The sequence below is a fragment of the Sturnira hondurensis genome, unplaced genomic scaffold, assembly GCF_014824575.4.
Source record: "Sturnira hondurensis isolate 20B ecotype Veracruz unplaced genomic scaffold, ASM1482457v3 Scaffold0009244, whole genome shotgun sequence".
NCBI lineage: Eukaryota > Metazoa > Chordata > Mammalia > Chiroptera > Phyllostomidae > Sturnira > Sturnira hondurensis.
This window is the reverse complement of record NW_028081875.1, coordinates 1,684,205-1,693,566: the sequence shown is the minus strand read 5'-3', so window position 1 is coordinate 1,693,566 and position 9,362 is coordinate 1,684,205. Positions and strand designations below refer to the sequence as shown.

The following is a 9,362-nucleotide window of genomic DNA, read 5'->3' as shown; positions in this document are numbered from 1 at the left end:
GCAGGGCATGAGAAGATGTAGCCTTTTGCTCCTGTGAAAGGAAAATTTGCGTAAAAGTATCTGCAGTTTGATTACCATGGGCAAGGGGTCCAGGAAGGGAGGAATGTCCTCGAATGTGACCAATGAAACAGGGAAACTGTCGTTTCTGTAAAAGTTGTTGAATATCTGAGAAAAGCTGAGAAATCGTATGATTAGAGGTATGAATTAAAGGAACAGTTTCTAAAACAGCCATAGCTCGAACAACATATTGGCTATCTGTGTAAAGATTAAATGGTTGATTATATAGGGCAAGAGCTTGGCTGACAGCAAACAGTTCCACTTCTTGAGCTGAAACATAAGGGGTGGCCCAGATGAGAGGCTTGGTAGGAGTAAGTAGAACAGCACGTCCATTAGAAGATCCATCTGTGAATAGGGTAAAGGAGGTCGATAAAGGTTCAGAAGTGACAATGTTAGGAAAAATAAATCGTGCAGTATGGGCAAATAGTAAAATTTTATCAGCGGGCAGATGATGAGAGATGGTTCCAGCAAAACCTTCAAAGGCAAGAGCAAAAATGTCGTTAAAGTTAAGAAGCCAGTTAAGTTGCTCAGCAGTATAAGGTACAACAATAACAGTGGGATCATGTCCCAAAACTTAGGGACTTGAACCCTGGACCCTCAGATTAAAAGTCTGATGCTCTACCAACTGAGCTATCCGGGCTCCGCTTGACCTTCTAGATCTCCCCAATCTGCTTCATCAGGGTTTGGCGGCTCCGATTGAACAGTCGCCACCTTAAAATCAGTCGCCACCTTAAGATCAGGTTCCTCATACCGTGGCGACTCCCAAGTTGTTGGAGGTGGGGCAGTCGGCACTGGAGGTGCAGGGCGAGAAAGATTCTCTGCCGAAGGAGTGGCTCGCAGGCTACTGCGAGTCCCGCATTCCCATTTTTCAAACTCAGAATCTCCTCTAAGACAATCTCTCACTAGTGTCCACAAAGAAAATGTATCAACAGGAGTTTTCTCTGGACCGTGAGTACGGTAGTGTTCACGAATACGTTCTCCTACCTTTTTCCAAATTTCCATATTAATAGTACCTTCTTCCGGGAACCAAGGGCAAACTTGTTGAATAAAATCTACAAAACGATGTATTTGACTCTTAGAGGTAGTAATGCCTCGCCCCTTCAATAAGGAGCAAAGGACTTGTTCAAAAAGTCCCTGATCTGATGAGTGGGAAATCCTCATGATTAACAACTCTCCAACACCGCTCCCTGCTACTTTTACTTTTAACTTACCGGGCCCCCGTAGCAGCGGTCCTCTCAGGCTCCTCTATCCTCACGATTAGGACTCTGCTGGTCCCCCCTGACCCCCTGTTTCCGGGTCCCTGTTCTTCGGGCGCCACTCTGCCGCCACCCTCGGCAGCAAGGGTGGTCGCAAGGTGAGGCGAGGGACTTAAAGAATGGAGAGGACCATGAGCTCTGCTGGCAAATGGCAAATTTATTCAAGGAACTGCTGGCTTATATGCAGAACTGCAGTGGCCTGAGAACAATGCTGTTTTACAAAAGTTTGTACACTCCCGAAGGCTATCAAGAGGGCAAGATGTTCTCATATCCTGAGAACATGGGCCCAAAGATAACAGTGTCCTCATTACTATCACTTCCTTGGAACATGACGCATATGCCAAGATCTTGTTCTTTCTTTCAAGGCTGAGAAGGAGAAGGTCCGGAAGATGTCAAGATACCCGCCGGCTCCAGGGACCAGAAACCAAGTCCCGCCACCATTTTCACAGTGGGGGCTCTGTCCTTGGCCCCCTGCGGCCTGGCGGGCTCCCACAATACTATGTGGGACATCTCAATTTAAACTAACAAACTGACAGAGAATGGTTAAAAATATATAAACACTATTAAAATAGAGATGTTTATAGTGGTCTCTAGTTTTTTATTCATTTTTTAATCTGGATATATTTGATAATTGATTTGTGTGCCTTTCCATGATGTTGGTCAGAATAGTGATCGTGTTCAAATGAAGCAGATAGAAAAGACACTTATATCTACCTGTGTGTTTCATATGCATAGTTTTGGGGGGGGGATAAATTTTCCCAAGTGTCATGATTTTCTCTTTAACAGAAAAGCGATAAAGATAACTCACCAGTCTTTTGCTTCTTCTGCTACCAATCCCTTGGTAATGTTCCCAGTGGTGGCCCCTGATATTCTTGGCTAGAAGCCAGCATGTAACTTCAGATGCACTGAAACAATTAGAGGTGGATGAACCCTGTAGATGTCAGCTAAAGTTCTTGGCAGTCCTCCCTATTCATGTTATCTTTTCCACCAGACAAAGTCAAATCCTGCATGTCGTCACTCCCTGAGCCAATTTTTTCAATGTGGAAAGCTTAAGCATTTTAGCACTTCCATTCAACTCCCACACCAAGACTGAAGTTCTCTGTCTTATTTTTTAGGAATAAAATAAATATTTATTGAATGCAAAAAGGGGGGGCAGACAATGTGCTAATTGTTTTTGCTACCTCGCATACGCTTTATGGAAAACTTAATTCAGTTTGGAATCTATAATTGTAGTGCTGTAGTCATCTCATTGTTTTGCAATATAGTTACTAGTTCCATCTAACACTAACTTTTAGTTATAAATTTTAAGTGTAGTCATCAAGTCTTATTTCCAGACATTATTTTGGACACACTTGTCTTTCACATGGCTTACCCTCTAAACCTGGCTTGGGAATAACACTTAAGAAACCTTGTTTAGTTCTCTCAGAAAAATATCTTTATAGAATACCAACTTTATCTTTTGCTTGTCTTTCTGTCTTCCTGTTCTTATAAGGTGCTTCTTTATTTTTCCCCTATTTTAGCAACATTTACATCTGTCACCATTTAACCATGCCCTCTCCCAGAGTGTGGTATTTTGATTTTTAAATGTAGAGAGTATGTTTAACTATAAAGTAAATGAATAAATAAATTCCCCACTGCTTCTCCCACCTGGATTTGTGGAATTGTGTCAAAGTTGAGTATGTATATAGATGAATTATGCATGTGTATTGAGAGATGGTTTCTGAGCATGCTGAAAATAAAGTTTGAACTCCTTATGTTTTGATAGATGAGAAATTAGTGAAACCAACTATCTCAGGAATCAGTGTCTCATGCTTTACTGCAAGAAACTAGAATCAAGAAGATTCAGACATATGTGATGAGGTATTTTAAAAGTAGCATAGATCTATTTTAGCTCTGTCCACTGAAGTTTTGAGGCAATAAATCCCAGTAGTAATAAACACATCTAGCTCTCAGATCTCAGTTGCTAAATACCATTCTTCACTAAAAGGAATGAGGGTTCTTTGGAAAAATGGCTGAATCACGAGAAGGTAAAAAAAAAAACAAAACTGGCTCTTGAGCTAGAAAATAAAGAAATACTCATAGAATGAGGGGGGGCATGCTATATTAGTCTTCTCAGGCTGTCATAACAAAATACCATATCCTGGCTGGCTTAAACAACAGAAATGTTATTTTCTGAGAGTTCCGGAAGCTGGAAAAGATCAAGGTGTTGGTCTTGTTGGTTTCTTTTGAGGTCTGTTTCCTCAGATTGCAGAATCACCTTCTTGCTACATCTTCACACAACCTTTTCTGTATTTAGCATGGAGAGAGAGAGCTCTGGCATCTGCCTCTTCTCTTTCCTATAAGAATACCCTTATGAGCTTATTCAACCTTAATTACCTTCAAAAAGGCCCTATCCCAGATACAGTCAAATTGGGAGGTAGGGATTCAACATATGGACTTATGGGAAAGGGACAGAATTCAGTTCATAACACATGCCAAGAATACACAGGAATCAGCATGAAGAGGTTCTCACTGGCCTAATATGGTGCCACTTGGATGTCAAAATAAGTATTGATAGCAACAAAAAATAACCTTGAGTAAAATATAAATCTATACTCCCATGCTGATATAACTGAATAGATGAACACATAAAAACTGGAGGAAAAGAGAGAACTCTTCCAGGAAATAGAAAACCCTTGATAAATGTATAAAATTATAGAATTAGATAATCACAACTACCATTTAGAAACCATTTTAGTGATACCTAATTTAGGCAACAATTGCCAATGGATGATAAAAGCAATGAGTAAAATATTGAGGAACAGAATATTTACATGACCTGAAATTATTTCCCCTAAGATATCTATACCTTATATTGACTAAAAAGTAATATTGAATAGGCACATAATCACCAAAGAAATTTATTATTCTAAAAGTGAGGGGTACTGCAACCCAGTGCATGCAGGCATGGCAAGCCATGTGCATACTCTGGCCTGTATGATAAGATGTCAGGGTACTTATAAAAGGAAAGGAAAGAGAAAGAAACATAGAGCTTTATTATAATCATACAGTTCTTCCTGTAGGGTGGTCATGTCACATGTAGGGTTCTCTCAATTGTGTAGAGCTCTAGCTCATCCCATAGATTCTCACATTTGATTATATTTGCTTAAAGTCACAGTTAGCCTTTACCACTTACAAGGGGAAAATACCACTTTGCAGTTTAGAAATCACTTAAAGTCAGCAAAACTAACTAATATTGGGACATACCATGTCATGTGACTGATATGATGCACTGAAAATGACACATTATTTCTGGGATAGTCTTCTCAAAATATGTGTAACTTGAACCTCGCTATGAAGAAATATCAGACAAACACAAACTTAGCATTATTCTACAAAACAATTGTCCTGTACACTTCAAAAATGACAAGATCATTAAAGACAAAGACTAAGACTGAAAACGATTCCAGATTTTAAAATTTGAAGCTTGTAGTCAGGGTGGCTGAGTAGGTAAATGTACTCATCTCCTTCCACAACTACTACAAAATTACAAGTAAACTACAGAAAAACCATCATTGAGAATCACCTAAAAGGAAGCTGAACAGAAGTTCTATAACTGCAGAGTGTAAAGAAGAATACACTTTAAGACTGGTGGGAGGAGCAGAGACTTGGGGCAAGAGCTGGAAGGGTAGATTTCTCCAGACAAAAGTGCTTTCAGTGCCACCATCCCATTATTGAGCCCTTTGTCTGCAGACAGAGACAGATGTTATATATGAGTCTCCATCAACCTGGCTAACACTGTTTGCCCTGCCCTGGTGATCCTCTGAGACCTTGTGCCACAAAATTGCAGGCCATTCAAGCTGTTTCCAGTGGCCTTTTTGGAAACAGCCTGTCTTAACTCATGCTGCGGATGTTCCTAAAATCAAAGGTTCAAAAACCGCAAGCAAGCAACATCTGGCTTTGGCCTTCCCTGCACTTGCTAAGCAGCTCCAAGACCCAAGACCAGCACCAGTGTCAGCTATCCTCAGTCCACAGCCTCACCACCACCCTACCACACCTCCAAGCCCAGTACAAATGACAACCATCTCCAGATTGCTTTCTACCTAATACCAGGTGACCATAGGTAGGGTACAGGCAGTGGCTAATCTTGACTTGCATCTCCTAAGAGGCACCAGAACCAACACACTTAGTGGCCAGTTTCAGACTATAACAGAGCACTATCCAACCACCTACACAAATGACACACTCAAAGGGAAGACTTGACAGGCATCAAAATACTGCTAATGCAATTCTTCCTTCATTGGGTCAGTCACTGTCACTGACAGTCACAAGAGATCCTCCACACTAGTTGAGGTCAGTCCTCACAACCAATCATCCTGAAAACAAATTTCTCCCAATGACCCATCTACAACAATCAACTGCAGTAGCAGGACATACACAACCCACCCAAGGGACACACTAGGAGCACCTGGCTCAGGTGACCATTGTGCAACTGGGCCCCAAAGGGTACCTACTACATATGACCACTCTTTCAAGACCAGATTAATATAAGGAAACAAACACAGGAAAACAACCAAAATAAAAAGTCAAAGAAACAGGATCCAAATGAAAGAAATTAATAAAACCCCAGAAAAAAGAACTAAACAAAATGGAGACAAGCAATCTACCAGATGCAGAGACCAAAATACTTGTTATAAGATTGTTAAATGAGTTCAATGAGAACTTCGACAATGAGATAAAAACATGAATATAGAGATAATAATAAAGAGTCATAAATGAAGACTACAGTAACTAAAATGAAAATTACATTAGCTTGAGGATGGGTGGATGAAGGAGAGTGATGGGGGGAAATGGAGACGACCATACTTGAACAATTTAAAATAGAAAAATACATGAGAAATAATGAACATTAGATTAGATGAAGCAGAAGATTGAATCAATGATTTGAAAAACAAGAAAGCAGAAAACATGCAATCAGAAAAGCAAAAAAATAAAAAAGCTTTTAAAAATGAGGATATTTTAAGGGGCCTCTGGGGCACCATCAAGCATACAAACATTCATATCACAAGGTTACAAGAAGGAGAAGAGAGAGAACAAGTATTGGAGATATATTTGAGGAAATAATGACAAAAAACTTCTTTAATCCTGAAGAAAATAGACATAAAAGCCCCAGAAGCTCAGAGGGTTTCTATCAAGAACCCAAATAAGGCCATATGAAGAAACATTATAATTAAAATGCAAAATATTAAAGAATCATAGAAGAAGCAAAAAGACAAGCAGTTAAGTATCTACAGGAGAGGTCCAATAAGACTGTCAGCTAATTTCTCAACTGAAACTTTGCAATCTAGAAGGAGCAGACATGAAATATTCAAATTGATGAATTTGAGGACTAATGATGTCATTTAGAATTGAAGGACAGATAAAAAGCTTCCCAAATAATAAAGCTAAAAGAGTTCATCATCACAGGTATTGTAAGAGATGTTTAAGAGACTTCTATAAGAATAAAAAGATGAAAAATTAAATGGATGGATATATATATATATATATATATATATATATATATACATCAAGCATACACATTTTTAGATTATATATATATATAATCTAAAAACAATGATTTTACCCATGCAGAAGCTTTTTATTTTGGTGAAATCCCATTTATTTATTTTTTTCCTTCATGTCCCTTGCTCTAAGAGACATATTGGTAAAAATATTGCTGTGTGGAATATCTTAGATCTTCCTGCCTATGTTCTCCTCTAGGACTTCTATGGTGTGCAACTTCTATTTAAGTCTTTTATCCATCTTACACCATTTCTGTGTATGGTGTCAGATGATGGTTGAGTTTCCTTTTCCTGCATGTATCTATCCAGATCCCCCGAAACACTTTGTTGAATAGGCTATTTTTATTCCATTTTATGATTCTACACCTTTGTCGAATAGTAATTGACCACAGAAACTTGGGTTTATTACTAGGCTCTCTGTTCTATTCCACTGATTATAATGTCTGTTCTTACACCAGCACCTACTGTTTTGATTAAAATTGATTTGTAATATAGTTTGATAGCAGATATTGTGATCCCTACTACTTTGTCCTTCTTTCTCAAAATTGCTGTGGTGGGAAAATGGCAGCAGAGTAGGACGGAGCAACTCCAGTTCTCCTACCCCTGGGAGAAAATCCTGGAAGATCTACTGAGGAACAGCACAATCAATTCCCCAACCAACAATTACCCAGCATTTATGAAAATAAGAGACCAGAAATAGTGATGGACCAGACAGCTACAGGTCGCTGGGGTCTCAGGGATGTGAGTAAGGACAGACCTGGTGGCTGGGCTGGCAGCCCTTGGCCAGTGCATAACAGCCCTGGAGCAGCAGCTGCCCCAGTGGTTGGGGCCCAGAGGCTTCCATCTGCGTCCAGCAAAAGGGGCCTCTGCCACAGACAACTCATCCAGAGTCTGGCACCCCCGAATAAAGTCAAAAGAGGCAGTGGCAGGACCAGCAGCCCTTGGCCGGCAGGTAAAGACCTCGGGGCTGCTGCTGCCGCAGCTGTCAGGGCCCAGAGGCTTCCTTCTGTGGCCAGCATTGGGGCATCTGCCACAGAGGACTCACCGGTAGCCCAGCACCTGTGAGTAATGACAAAAGCGGCAGTGGCAGGGTCGGCTGCCCTCAGCCAGCCTGTAATGGCCTAGGAGCCACCACCGCGCCAAGTTAAGGGTGTAGAATCTTCCATCTGTAGCCAGAGTTGAGGGCATCTGCCACGGAGGACTCATCCAGAGTCCCCCACCCAGTGAAGCCTTGGGCCGGCTGCGGGGTCCTTGGAAGAGAGCCGGCTCCCTCTCTCCCCATCTAGGCGGTGCTGGGTGGCAGAGAACTATCTGCCTAGGTTTACAGGGAGGGTGGCAAGGACAGGGGGCCATGTGTAGTTGCAACCTCTGTGGTCGCCAGCCCACCAGTCCCCCAGCCCATGAAATTTGAGAGGAGCACTGTCCTAACCAGTCAGGTTGGGGATTTGGCTGGGCTGAGAGGCAGGCTTTCTGGAGAAGTTTTTATTGGAAAGTGGATTGAGGTGTTCTCCTGCGAAGGCAGCCTGACGTGCTTCTCACCCAGCCAGAGGACTGGGAAGGACCAGTACCAGATCCTGTGGGACCCAGGCAGCCTGGCGTGTGGGCGGGAGCCCACACCCCAGTCTGGTAGCCTGGCTGGCGGGAGGGTGTACACCTGGGCGCACAACCCAACCCACAGAGGGGTCCTGCTGAAACCAGAAATACCGGATTAGACAGTTTCAAACCAACAAGAGACGGTTTTTTGGTTTTTTTGAAACTTTTTTGAAACTTTTTAAAAACTTTTTTCAGTAATCATATTTTTTTTAATTTTATTGTTGCTGTGTCTTTCAGTACTTTGTTCCTCTCCTTTCTTTTTTTCTGTTTTAGTCCTTCTTCCTCCCATCCCAAATTTATCGCTTTTTCCTCCCTTCTCCTGGCCTTTTTTTATGTTTGTTTGTTTGTTGGTTGCTTTCTATACCACTATAAATACTTCACAACACATCTCTTGGATCTTAGCCTACTTTACAGGTTCCTGAATTCTAGTACTGTAGTGATTAACTCTACTTGCTCACATGCTATGCCTATTTACTATTCTTTACTCTTACCTTACCTCGAAATCTGACCACCCGCAATCTCACTGCTTTCTAGATACAACTCACAAGCCTTGCTCCCCAACAAGAGACTTATCTTTGGTCTATCCTTTCTTAAAAGTGGTATGTGGGTTGAAGATTACAGTTAACACTATATAGAGCCTAAAGATCTTCTAACTCTTTTCTAGCAGCTGTGACTGTAAATATCATAAAGTATTCTCCTGCTGTCATAAACCATTTTGCCTCCCCCTCCAGCTCATCACACACACACAAAGAAAGGAGTAGGTGGAAGTGAACATCAAGATACCTGCAGGAGACTGCACCACAGAATTTCAAAGGTATTCTACCACATAAATTCACACAATAAACGCAGGGAGTCAGAACAGATAAATTTAAGAAGCTGAAGCTAACAAGAAGAGTCTCATAAGCAATGGGAAGAC

The 9,362-nt window shown here is 41.3% G+C and overlaps 1 non-coding gene across 1 annotated transcript; it reads right to left on the bottom strand.

Moving 5' to 3' along the window:
• Positions 1-620: 620 nt before the first annotated feature.
• TRNAK-UUU (transfer RNA lysine (anticodon UUU)) lies at positions 621-697 on the bottom strand. Its single transcript has one exon. It is a non-coding gene; the product is annotated as a tRNA-Lys (tRNA).
• Positions 698-9,362: the final 8,665 nt, after the last annotated feature.